Source organism: Mus musculus, chromosome 9 (genome assembly GCF_000001635.26).
Source record: "Mus musculus strain C57BL/6J chromosome 9, GRCm38.p6 C57BL/6J".
Taxonomy (NCBI): Eukaryota; Metazoa; Chordata; class Mammalia; order Rodentia; family Muridae; genus Mus; species Mus musculus.
Genome location: NC_000075.6, coordinates 83,004,491 through 83,018,719, shown reverse-complemented (window position 1 = coordinate 83,018,719; position 14,229 = coordinate 83,004,491). Strand labels below are relative to the sequence as shown.

At 38.7% G+C, this 14,229-nt stretch overlaps 1 long non-coding RNA gene across 2 annotated transcripts in view; it reads right to left on the bottom strand.

Moving 5' to 3' along the window:
* Gm39383 overlaps nucleotides 1-10,613 on the bottom strand; it is a 36,143-nt gene extending 25,530 nt beyond the window's left edge. Inside the window, exons 1-5 of one of the 2 annotated variants that reach the window (XR_870950.2) lie at nucleotides 9,839-10,613; nucleotides 3,767-3,950; nucleotides 2,211-2,421; nucleotides 1,951-2,125; nucleotides 1,102-1,159 (exon numbers count right to left, since the gene is read on the bottom strand). This is a non-coding gene — a long non-coding RNA (predicted gene, 39383). The remainder of the gene's footprint in view (nucleotides 1-1,101; nucleotides 1,160-1,950; nucleotides 2,126-2,210; nucleotides 2,422-3,766; nucleotides 3,951-9,838) is intronic. The other variant, XR_870951.1, reaches the window with a different exon arrangement.
* Between the last annotated feature and the right edge of the window lie 3,616 nt (nucleotides 10,614-14,229).

Genomic DNA, 14,229 nt, shown 5'->3' with positions numbered 1-14,229 from the left:
TGCGATCCTGTGCTGCTAATCAGTTTCCTTCTGCTTTTCCTACAAGCACTTCAGTTTTTCTGTATCTGGTGACTCAATTTCCATTCATCCTTCTTCTTTCAGACATCTTCCACGCTGGTGATATTTAGTTTTTGTTCTCTTGGCTCTAAAAGTCCTTGATGGCTTATACCTTTTTTTTTAATCCATTTACTATCCTTCTAATAAGCCTCCAAGAGGGAGCTGAAAAATGCATGTGTTCAATACTTCCTGTAACTGGAAGTCCTTCAGCTCATTGTTTTTTAATATCTATGCTGGTGCATCTTAAAATATGCTTGATATAGTTGCACAATGATATACATGCACAATTTATGAATTAATGTCTATATACTGCTAGTTTGCATTAGTCTTTGTTCTTACAGGTGATAGACTATGGTTACAAAGGGCTGAAATCTATTCTGCCTGACCACTAAATTACGTTATCTTCTAGGGTTCAGAACTCCACTTTTCTCTCATTTTCTGTTTATAACCCCTCAAAATGAACTTGTTTGGTTAAAATGTTACTCACCTCACTTTTAAGCCTGATCTATTCTTTTATCTCCAAATCTCAACTTTCCACTTACTATTATCACCAGGATCTCATAGATATCTACCAAACTCAATTCTAATCTTTTACCCATCACAGACCCTCCCAAACTGTAGTTCACCTAGTCTCCAGTTACTCAGCCCAAAATCTGTATTGGATTAAATTAAATCATGATTCCCAAGTCTGGAAACACAGCACCAAAGAAACCTGAAAAGACATACAGACAATGTGTAGACAATAATCCAGGGGGAAGGGCATAGGAATTAAATATATTTATTGTTACTTACCTAGACTAAGTGATATTGAGAAATGCTACATAAGAGGAAAGAATAACCCCAGAGTGGTGTGTGTGTGTATGTGTGTACATGCATGTAGATTTCTATTATTATTTTCAAGCATCACTCTGTCTGTTTGACTTCAATGCCTCTTATTATCTTTGTTTTTGTGAGTCTGGGGGATAATATAATATAATTAACTGCAACTCAGTGAGTTTGAGAAGAGTGTAGAGAAAGTGCATTTGCTCAATTCTCCATCTTTACCTGGAAGTTGAAGAATGCTCATGGGGGCGTCTCCATGCAATGATATTCAAGAAGAACCCTGAAAGAAGTAAGGAAATAAGCCATATAAATATCTGAAAGAAGAACATTCCAGATGGAGGGAGCTATACGTGGAAAGGAGCCTAAATTAAGAGTGTTCTTGATGTGCTCAGAGCCAGCCCAATGATGGTGAAATGAGGTTGGGAAGTGGACTGAAAGGAAAGTAATTGAGAAAAGAAAGTTGAAGTGTTGGTGAAGGGCAAGTCATTTGTTAGAGTCCACAGTGAAGATTTTTACCTAGTCAAATGAAAAGCTCTTGGAAAAATTTAAATAGACATTATTAAAATTGTACTTTAAATAAATCACCCTGCTATGATATCCGATGACAAGATAAAGTCAGAAGCAGGGACACTAATTAGGGGGGTCAAAGCAAGAACTCCTGATGCCTTGGGCTAGAAGGATAGCAACAGATTTACAGAGAAGTGATCCACTGTTACGCTTTGAAGTTAGAGCCACTGGGATTTTACAAGTAGATTGTCCAGAAGGAGAGGCAAGGTTACACCAAGGTTTTGGCTTCAGCAAAATGAAATCATAGTGTTGAGATTTTAAACACTGCAGATGAAACAGATTCCTTTAGGGAAGGGAAGCCTAGGCGCTCGGTTGGAGACTAAATTTGAAATAACTGCTAAAACTCATCTAGATGGTTAGTTCAGGTGGCCGTTGAATATACGAGCTTGTGGTTTGAGGGAGACGTCAGATGGAAGACACTAGTGAAAGGGGTGAATGCTCTATTGGAGCGCCACGGACAGCAACGTGACTAGGAAGATAGGTGTCTCGTAGAATAATGCTCACAGTTAGACAAGGAAGAGGCATGCAGAGCTCAGACAGAATGTGTCTTCCACATATATCCGATAAGTCATCCTTTGCGGTCAGAAGCTTGAAGGCTCAGTTTTCAGTAGTTTGGCAGATGTGACCAGAGATGTGGAATTCACCTTTGGTTGGCGTAGGAAACAAAGGTCACTATTAGCTGAGAAAAGTAAAGAGAAGAGAAGTGATGGAGTTGAAAGAAAAGACACGGTAAAGGTCATCAAGGAAAGAAAGCGTAAATATACCTATTAGGAAATGACAGTAGCATCGCACAGTTAGGCTAAAACCACCGAAGCCGTAGATCATAGCAAGCAAGCAGTCAGCTTGGGCATACATCGGCATTTCACTGCTCAGGCGCAGCTGAGGAGTCGACAGAGATTTAGGTTTGAGCAGACTTTGGATTTTTCCTTTCCGGGTTGATAGTGTTACATAGGGATGGAAGGTGTGGTGATGTGACTGTGGGATGATGGGATATCTCAGTAAACATACTCCATCACTCGGCTGCTCTGGTCAAAAACCTAAGAATCATCCTGGGTTCCTCCCTTCAGTTCCCCAAATCCATTGCCAGGTTCTATGGCCTCCATCAAGATATATCTACGTTTGACTATCTTTATTCTGTCTCCATTACCACTACTTCAGCCTAGTTGTTTGGCTCCGTGAAGCCGGCATCTTTGCCACATAACTCACTAACCCCTCTACCCTACTGACACAGTAATCCACACAACAGCTAGGGGGAGTTCCTGACATCTCAAAACATATTCCCGCTGGATGGTTGTTTTAACCCAAACCACAGACACAAAGGCTCTGCTTATTTCTCCAACCTTCTCTGGCATTGCTTTTTCTCCTGGCTTCTCTATCACACTATGGCCTCTTCTCTGATTTTTTCTTATCTCAGGTTGATGAAATACTTTTTCCCTCTACTTGCACTAACCTTCCACTGGCCCCACAGTTGTCTGCTCTTACTTCATGTGCCAATCTGGTTACATTGTAACTATTCCAGGAAAGACTTCCCAGTTCATTGGATTTAAAATATCATCTAGAGTTTTTAATCCTAGCACTCAGGAGGCAGAGGCAAGCAAGTGGATCTCTGAGTTCAAGGCCAGCCTGGTCTACAAAGCAACTTCTGGGACAGCCAGGGCTACACAGAAAGATCTTGTTCAAAAAAACCTAAAAATTAATTAATTAATTAAAGCAACACACTGCATCATACCATCATAATTCTTTCAATGCTTTTAAACAATATGATTCTATTTTTATGTGTCAAGATATTGGTATGCATCACGTAGAAGGAGAATATTGTTTCTCTGTGCATTCTATCCTCAGAGTGGTGACTTTTAAACTTACTTATTTCAAGAAGTCTACATTTTTAAAATGCACTTGGCATCCAAGCTCTTTTTGTGTGTACATCTCCTATTGATTGCTGTTAAAAACTGAGACAGATTTTGAAACTATTTTTGTATTTGCTCATTGAAAAATAACAAAAAAGACCAATTTCCTAGTAACATAAACAACACTTTTGAAGAATAGTTCTGCTTTTAAAACACAAAAAATATATAGAATGGCATTACTATTCATTTTGCAAATCCTGCCAATGTCTGGTTTGACAGCTATCTGGATTCTCTTATCTGTCTCCACATGCAATCTATAGTGATATGTTGCTTCTTCTTGTGTAGTTGTATGCTCTAGATTGAAATATTCCCTCTCAGAGGAAAGGTTCACCAGATTCATGAAACTCAAACAAACAAACAAACAAACAACCTACTTTAAGACTCAAGAAACTCATGAAACTTACAAGACTCACCTTTAAGCCATGTGATCAGGGACCAGCAATGGAGGAGAGGACTCTTCCATTGAGTGGTGTAGCTGACTGCCCGGTACTGTGCAGGGGACTCTAGTGACGCAGGCATTCAGAGTTGTAAATCATGTTGGGGTGGAACTTTTCAGTGATGTTGCAGCCTGGGTCAGCAAGGCTCCTAAAAGCAACGCTATAATCACCAAGGCATTAGTGGTATAAGCTTTAATCCCAGCAACCCAGACAGTAGAGGCAGATGGCTGTCTGTGAGTTGGACATCAGCCTGGTCTACAGAATGAATTCCAAGGCAGCCAGTTACATGGTGAGAGTCTAGTCTGTTTTTAAAAAAGAAAGAAAAGGAAAAGAGAAAAGAAAACCCAAAGAACTTGTTGGTTCACCGAGCTGGTGTTATTGCCTTCTTTATCTGTGATAAATATAACCCAAGAAAATGTCTATCCTAACACTTGCATGGCAACATATACAGGAAATCTGCTAGGCAATCCACTAGATGAGAGGTTGGAGCAGCAAGGTTGTGATTTTGCCAGTCTTGGCTACAGGGGAAGGCCATATCTCAAAAAAAAAAAAAAAATCAAATAAAAGAAATATGAAGAAATTTGTCTTCATACTAAATAGCTAATAAATGCTTTAGATAATTGCATATCTAGTCTTTAATAGTACACTAATGCCCAAGATTAGTAAATTCTTAAAGGCTACATGTGAGATGGAATCTGAACCATAGCAATTAATCTTTATGCAGAAATTCATTAGTTGATTGCCATATTTGAATAGGCCTTTTATCTAGCTAGATTTTGTAACTTCTTACATTTGCCATTTGAAAAATATTTATTCACTAGTTCATAGAAATTTTTAAATGTTGACATATTTATTTTTAAAAAAACATACACATTCAGAAAAGTCTTTAAATATTGGAAGCTGTTGGGCTCATGGTAATGAAGAAAAATCTCCAAAGTTCTATTTTTTACTTGACAGCTTTATACTTGACTCACTTTAAATTTTATTTTTTTAGAAAGCATTTGCGAAGTACCATAGTCCAATGCCTGAAATCGTCAGCCAGTCGCTTTTTTCACATAGTAATAATGTTGCATGGGAACAAACAGCTGCCCCAGCTTTTACCATGACAATTTTTTAATGGCAAAGATCTTTCTCATAAGATGACAATCATATCAAGCATACTTTCTGATTTATCACAAAATTTTAAAATATTAAAAATACACTTATATTTAAATTTCATAAAATGAGTCATTGTTCAGCTAAAAAAAAGTTGCAAGTTTTTGGGGTTTGGAGATTTTTGCTTGCTTGTTTGTCTTTTGCTTTGTTCTGCTTGTTTGTTTTTTCATAAATTCTCACTATTTAGCTCAGGCTAGGCATGTTCTAGCATGTCTGACAATATTCTACAGACATCTCAACATACACATCATTTTTGAGACAAGGTTTTACCTTGTAGCCTTTGATGGCCTAAAACTTGCTAATGAGCCCAGGCTGACCTCAGACTCATAGATATCTACATGACTATGCCTCGTAAGTGTTAGGATTAAAGATGTATGCCACTGCACCGTGCTGATCATATTCTTTACTGAATAAAACTAGCCTTTTAAACAGTATTTTACGTTTGGGTAGCCTGAGATACATGTTAATGAAGGATAAAATGTCTATTAGTATAATTTGATGGTTGCGTTGATTCATGCTTGATTAAAAGTAGAGGCAAGAATCAATCTTAGCTGAGACTCACAGTAGTAGGGATATGGAACCCAAAGAGACCACTTCCTATAACCATGCAGGAACCCCAGTAACAGAATAGAGGCACCAACTCAACCACAAAACTTTTGATTCAAAATTTATCCTGCCTGTAAGAAATGCAGGGACAGGGAGATGGAGCAGAGACCAAGGGAATGGCCAACCAATAACCGGCCCAACTTGAAACCTATCCTATGAATAAGCACCAATCTTTGACACTATTATGTTATGCTTGAAGACAGGCAAGAGTCTAGCATGGCTGCCTTCTGAGAGGCTCCACCCAGCAGCTGATTCAGACAAATGTATACACCCACAGCTTAACATTGGATGGAAGTTGGGGACTCTTATGGAAGAGTTGGGGAAAGGACTCAGGGCCCCAAAGGAGATAGGAACTCCACAGGAAGAGCAACAGAGTCAACTAACCTGGACTCTTGGGGGCTCCCAGAGACTGAGCCACCAATCAAAGAGCATACATGGGCTGGACCTAGACCCCCCTATCCCAGCCCTTGCACATATGTAGCAGATGTGCAGCTTGGGCTTCGTGTGGGTCCCAAACAACTAGAGAGGGGAGCTATCCCTAAAGCTGTTGCTTGTCTGTGGAATCTGCTCTGTGACTCTGTCTTGTCTGGCCTCAGTGGGAGAAGTAGCCTAGCGCTTAGCCCTGCAGAGACTTGATATGTGAAGAGAGGGGAGGGATACCCAGGGGGAGGGAGGCTCCACTCTCTCACTACATAAAGGGCATGACTTAACAGAATGTTTACATTAAATAACTAATACTTCTATCTTTTATAGGGACAACCATATACAAGGTAATATATCATTTACACTTATCCCTTTTTAGAGACAAGTTAGAACCTAGCAAACAACTTAAAGAAGATTTGAACACCCAGGCGCTGCCTCGAGATGGGGTGACTTAACTATGTAAGGTCAGGTACCAACCTAAGTGTCACTTGTGATAGAGAAATAGAGGAATGTCACAGATCAGGAGTGGACAAGGGATAATACCACCTATGACTAGAGAGAGAGCAAACCTAGAGTCAATAAAACAGAAAACCATAGACAGATGGGAAGAATAAATTACAGAGATATGACTTTGGTAAGTAAAGAGGAAAACTAGAACTGGGTAACAATTACTCTGATCAACTGAGGGGAAGTCACCCGATTTAGTAACATTGAGTATAGAGAAGGAAACCCAACCTTTTCTCATTTGCTTGTTACTATTTTGGAGAAGAATCTGGCAAAATAATGAAGCACCCAAGCTCTGAATGACTGTCTGATCACATTCTCAAGAGCAAAAGCACGGAAAGTGATACAGTCATTACAGCGAAACAGCCTTAGTCCATCACTAAAGGAACGTAGGAAAGGAAGGCATAGTGTGTATGTTATTGAACGGTCCACAGCTGTGAGAAATAAGCAGGATCTTATAGACACAGTGCTTTATGGAAATGTCAAAAAGCGGGAATTTATATTTAAGTAACTTGAAAATATGTATGTTAAAGAAACAGATACCACGTTATTTCCAAAACTACACATAAATGCATGGGTATCTATACAAGTACTCAGAGATTATCTGCTTAGGTACAAGCATATTAACAAGAATACATCAATTTAATTACTTCAACTTAAAATACTGAAGACTAGTAATACATTCACATAGTTTGCATTCTTAGATGAAAATAATTAGAAAAAAAAATTTTTTTATGTTAGCCAAGTCAATTACCTAGTTTTTTAAAAAAAATTCCAGTAACTTAGCATATCTAGTTCTGTGATTGTATCTTCATGACAAAACAAAATTGATTTGTGTCTATTTTTCTTTAGAAAAGGAGATTTCCTATCTTTTAATTGTCTATCTCTTTTCATCTTTAACAAACAACTGTACTGGTCGAGTCTTTCTTATATCTGTACTATATTTCCATGATAACTTTCAATTTATTTTTCAGAGAATAGGAACAAAAATTAGTTATACAAGTTACTTTTCTGTTGCTGTGGTAAAACACCCTGACTGCCGCAGACTCTCTGGGCCCTTTTGTCTGCGAGGAACGGGTCTCTAGTCGCGGGTGGACAAAGTGTAGGATGAGTGACAAACAGAAGCACACAGGAGAGTTCGTGTGGAATCTGAATGTATTTTTCAAATCAAGCATCAGACTTTTTATGCAGAAGACAATAAGGAAGTTGGGTGACATACCTGCAAGGTACAAATGAGGTAACCGGATGCTTAATGACTCTTACACAGAACAGAGGAATGAAAACACAAAGACTGGCAGGAACTGGGCAATAAAACAACTGAGACAAAGTCAGCCCTATCTAAGGTCAGCTATAGTCTTAGAAGCCAGGTGTGAGTTCTTTACTCTCCTAGGGCAAGGGCTTTCACACCCAAGTCATGGTTCTAATTAGGGAGTTCCGTTCTAGCTAACCATCTCATGAATAATGCAATACTCTAAAACCACAGCCCAATCTACTTCCTAAACCATTGTATATTCCTGTATATAGGTGTAACTCAGCTATAATTCTAAATATCTATTTTAGTTTCTCCTACGGTCAGAAACTTCTTTCTTCCTTAGTGATGGTAGATTCCTGTGAAGGGCAGTGACCTAACTTTTACTCAAAGAGATAGTGTAATACCAGGGGCAGAACTGAATTCCAAGCCCATGGTCTTGCTCAAGGACGATCTAGGACTGTTGGAACACTGAGGCTTTAGCTATGTCAGAATTCAATATAATAGAATGATATTGAAAGAGAACACGTGGATCCATCCACTAGACTAACGCAGGAATGGAGAATTAAGAAAACTCCAGACTCCAGGAGGAGAGCTTCCTTGAAACTCTTTTTGCCTCATGAGCAGCTTTTAGGCATCCCTGCCTGACAAACTGACTCGACCGGAGTGCCGTGGCACCTGACCAAAGCAATTTAGAGAAGGAAGGGTAGATTTGGCTGACTGTACCAGAGGGTTAGGACCATAAAGGCAGAATAACATGGTAGCAAGTGGCAGGTGTGGCCTCTGCATCAGGATGTGGAGAATAAAGAGATGGAGAGAGAGATGGAGAGAGAGAGAGAGAGAGAGAAAGAAAGAGAGAGAGAGAGAGAGAGAGACTAGAAGTGGTATAAGTTTTACAATTTCAATATGCCTCCTGTGACATACTTCCTCCAACAAGGCCTTACCTCTTAAATGTCCCCATATAGCACCACCAAGTGTTAAATACATAAGCTCATGCAGGACATTCTCAAACCACCACACTGATCTAGCTTTTTTCTTATGATAATGCTTAATATTAAGGTAATATTAAGAGACAGTTACTGTCTCCAGACTAATGAATTCCAACCCAGCCCATCTTATCTTATGGGTTTTATTTACTCAGTACATTAACTATATTATTAATCTGCTCTGAATTTACCTGCTTCATGACATCCTTAGCAAGATGAGATACAAACTTGTAATGAGAACTCAACAACGGTCCAGAGTGCGTCTAAGAGAGCAATTATTTCCAAATGAGGTTCCAACTAGTCCTCAAAGATAATATCTGTTGACTATTCGATCTCGTCAACCTTTCCTTTTATAAGTTTTAGTAACAATGGCTTATATGTATATGTATGCTATTATAGAACATTGCCTTTTAAACCTTTCAACATCTCAGTGACAAAAGATAGAGTGTCATGATTTCTTCTGCATGGGTGAATAATATGAACTTAAAGAAATCGAGCTAATTTGCCTGTGGTCACTTAGCTACTAGGCACTGGAGGTAGAGCATCACTGTGTAAGCATATAGGAAGTACACAAACAACCTGAATGCAAGGCAGTATGGAGTAAGAAAAAGAGTGCAATTTGCAGGCAGAGAACATACATTTAGACTCTAGTTTTGCCGCTGGCAGTCACATGACCATATAGCAAAAAATAGGATAGATATAAACATTATGATCAAAGTGTAATGAACCGTATAAACTCTGATTTCTGTATTCTCCCTGTTCTGATGACATGAATACATTTGATTTTTAAAATGTGTTCCCAAATAATTTTCTCTGCCTCCTCTGCTCCCACACCAGCAATTTATTCTTTTGAAGTATGTTTCTTCATATTTTTATTTGCTTGGGTTTTTTTTTTTCCCTTTTTCTCTTATAGCAACAATTCTTAGCTACTCTAGATTTTTAGATAGTTGCTAACAGAATCATGGAAGTCAGGAAACTTTCACTCTGTTGTGTGACAAAATTTTTCCTAGGGAGACACATCACACATGTTTACTCAACCCAGATAGGGGACCCACAACAGACCAAAATAGAGGTGACATCAAAGTTCTACTTGGTGAACCAATGAGTTTTACTGGGGTAACTTACAGGAATATGGGTGATGGTTATTTACAGGAACAGAAGTGACTCGAAGACAGCTGCATCACCAAAGCCCACCCTATTATGGGTGGCAGCTCACAAAGCAGGGAACTGGAACATGTCACAACTTCCAGTCAGCCAACAGTTGGAGTGTGCCCTTTCCAGGAACCTCAGTTGCTCCAAACCTCTTCCAGGCAGTTTGATGGGTTTCTGCTTCTACCAGGCAAGAGGTCTGTGACAAAGTCTTCTTTGCAGCTTGACTATGTTGAGATTCTTCTTTGCAGGTTGGCTTTGCTCCTTTGAGGGGGACTCTTGGCTTTTATTGCTTACTCTGGCAGGGAGGGGCCTAGTCAATCTGCTCTATTTCAGGGACTTCCTGAAACTATTTTGAGTTGTTTATCTTCCGGTTTAAAGAGTTTACCTGCAAGGTGGAAAGTTTCAATCTCAGAGGAAACTGTTACACAGCTTGCTGACATTTTCATCCTTCTTCAGACTATAATTAAGCCACTTTCAAAATGTTTACAAACTATATATAAATCAAAAATAGAACATCAAATATTACTATCCCCTTTTATTTTGTGGGTATTTTGTTATTGTTGTTGTTTGATGGGTTAGTTACTGTTTAGAGACAAGATCTTACTATCTAGGTCAGGCTGCACACAAACTTACTCTGTAGCCAGGACTCATTTATAACCCCAAATCCTCCTGATTCTTCCTCTGGGGTGCTGAGATTAAAGGTATATGCCACCACAGAGGGCTGCTTGTGTTTTTGAAGTAGTGAGAAGGGAGCAGATAACCACTGAATTGAATTAAAGTATTTGAATAGCAATGTCATGTATATAAACCCCCTGACTACTAAGAGTTTGCAGAGAGATTTTTCAGATGCCAATGGTGCACTATTGTGATACCTTCATTGATTACATGTAATCATGGTGCCTGTACCCCAGATCTTCCCACCTATAGTGCCACAAGGTCTTTCTGGATGATTGTTAAATAATGCACTTTTTGCAATGTAGTGGATATCTGTAAATGGTCTGCCTCACACTCCTCTTGTAGAAAATTCTCATTTTGCCCATATAACTAATATTGACCTTTCCCTGTATTTCCAGGATTCCTGTAACTAAGTTGTATCTTTTCCTAACTTATAACTTAGCTGTCCAACTCATTCTTCAATTACAAGAACCAATTTAATCCATCTTCTCCCTGAGTTTGGTAGAATTGGTATCTATCTATTACCACCTAATCCTTGAAGTTCACACAGGTAAGATATCTGTCAGCTATACAACAGATCTGAACAGGTCCAGTGGGAAATCTTAAAGCAGGCATGAAAGGCTGATCTGAAAAAAAAACAACCAAAAACATGCATTATGAATGCATCTCTGGATTCATTATTTAATCTTGCCATTTCAGTTGTCATGAGCCTCAAAGCACAGAGTTCTCATCCTTTACAAAACCAGGTCATTTAAATGTTTGTACATTTTGGCTCATTTCAATCCCAATTGCCCCTAATTTTTATGAGAACTTTAAAAGAGCCACTAAAATGGCAAGGGAGCTTCTTCAACATCACTAGTTGCTTTTCATATACATCCTGGTGGAAACCTCTCACAGAAACATTGAGGACTTCTTTTATTAAAAATAGTTTTAAAAATAAATATAGTAGCAAACCTTATATACTCTTCAATCAACAATGTGCATGAATTAATGATGGACTGGAATTTTTCACAAAGAATAATATTAGTCACTAAACAATCCAGTTGAGCTTGCTATACTTAATCTAACATTGTTAAAAGATATGTTTATTTGAGAAACAGAAGTCTAGTCACAGTTAATGACCTGGCAGAAGCACACTGCAAAGCATCAGTCCCTGAATTGCATGTTGCAAAGCAATTTTGATACATCTTATCCATTTGATGGTAGCTTCAGAAGGTGGGGAAGGAAGAATAAGGTAAATAAGGAAGATACTTTTTAACTGAAAATAATTTTATCTTATCCATATAGTTACAGACTTCTTTCTCTCAGTAGCAAATTGTAACCTAAGAGTAAATAGTATGTGTGATATTTAAGATAATTTCAGAATAATGTTAGGCTGTTGTCCTTGTAACGCCATGGTAACCTGTGGCATGTCTAATCCATGATCCTTGATCTCTTCAATACCCTCCGGCCTGACAGAATTTCTATGCATCTGAGAAATAGCAGTGTTTTTTAGTTTCTTTTTTCTTCTTTTCTTCTATGCATATCCTCTCTGACTAATGCCACACTTCTTTTTTTTTTCCTTTTTTCTTTTTTTTTTTAAATTAAAAATTGCTTTTCGAAAAAGCCAGCTGGATGTCTTGATGGACAGATATTCAGTGCTTTAAAGAAAGGCTTTCATTTCATAAGTGAGTTCCCAGTTTAACTTCGGAATTAAACATTAGATAACTGCCGAACACAGTCTTTGTACACACAGGTTTACACATGGTAAAGCGACAATGGACTCCTGCTTATCTAAAATAAGGGCTGATGAGTTTACAAGTGAGCATCCCTGCAAAACATAACCCAATATTAGACACACTGTGAAGCACAGACGACCCCGAATTGAGAAAATTGTACGTCTTAACTTCTCTGAGTATCATTCTGAGTCCTCAAGTCACACTTTTGGATGCTAGAGCAAGGGCAGCAGGTCGAAAGGGTCAAAGACCTGAAACAGCACTAAATACCTCTAGCATAGCTGATGGCATCTATATGGTTACATGGCACAGTGTGCTGAACTTGGGCAGCCATTGGTGCACTGGCTCCTCTCAGGTCTTGATTGCTGATGTCTTGGTTATGAGCTCTGTAATACCCACTAGGCAAAATCCTTGAAAATTCTAATAAAACATCACTTTTTAAAAGAATAATTTTGTTTTAGAGTCAGAATTTTTAATTATTTCCACCTTACTGGCTGTTATATGGTAGTTTATTTATTTATTTTTTAACTAATTAATTATTTATTTTTTTTTTTTACACTCCATATTTTATTCCCCGTTCCCCCATCCACCTTCCAACTGTTCCACATCACACAACTCCTCCCCACATCGCTGTTTCCAGTGAATGTCCCAGGCTCCACCCCACCTGACTTCTAAACTCCCTGGGGCCTCCAGTCTCTTGAGGGTTAGGCGCATCATCTCTGAATGAACACAGACCTGGCAATCAACAAAAAGCCCCGAGCCAGAAGTATTCAGCATAGAGTTTTAGCAAATCTTCAAAGTATAACTAGCACTAGGACATTTTAAATTTTTCTGTAAAAAGGAAAGTGAAAGGACAACTTTTAATTTTTTAATTAAACCATTTGTGCTTCCTAGTTTTGTTTGCTTGCTTGTTGTTTGTTTCATTTCAACATAGAATTATCTGAAAGAATTGAATTGTGAAAATGCCTCCATAAGATTTAGCTATAAAGCATTTCTTTCGTTTTTCTTTCTCTCTCCATTTTATTTTATTTTTTATTTTATGTTATATTTTATTTTATGTTTTGAGAAAGGGTTTCTCTCTGTAGCCCCAGTTCTCCTGGAACTCACTCTATAGACCAGGTTGGCTTTGAACTCAGAGATTCACCTACCCCTGCCTCCCAATATTGGGATTAGAGACATGTGTCACCAGGCTCAGCTGTATTTTCATAATTCGTGACTGATGTTCAAGGGCCCTGCAGGCACCTGGGCTCTATAAAAGAACAAACTGAGCAAGTCATTAGGAGTAAGTTAGTAGGCAGCACTCCTTTCTGACCTCAGGTCCAGCTTCCAGGTTCCAGCCTATTCCTGCTCCAATTTCCCTGAGTCATGGATTGCTCCTGGCCATGTGAAGCTCATGGAGGGTTCCTGGATGTGTAAAGCAAAATAAATCCTTTCCTTCTCCAAAAAATATTAATTTTTTATTATTTTTAATTGTGTGTGTGGGGGGTGTGCATATGCATGTGAGTACAAGTGCTTAGGTCAGAGGCAATTGTGAGCCAGCCGATGATGAGTGTGAAGAGAACTGAACTTGTGTTTTCTGGAAGAGCAGCACCTTCTCTCGGCTTCTGAGCCACCTCTCCAGCCATCATAATGCATTAAAAAAAAGATGTACTTTAATTATTTGTAATTATATGTGTCTTTGTGGGTTGTCAGATGAATGCAGGTGCCAGGTGAAAGGCATTCCCCTGGAACTAGAGTTATAGGTAACTGTGATTTGCCCACCTTGAGTGCTGGTAGCCAAACTCAGGTCCTATGCAAGAGCAGCATGCACGCTTAAACACCGAACCATCTCTCCATACCCCAAAATGCATATTTTTTCAGCCATTCATGCCTGCTTTAGGATTTTCCACTGGACCTGTTCAGATCTGTTGTATAGCTGACCTGTGTGAACTTCAAGGATTAGGTGGTAATAGACAGATACCAATTCTACCAAAC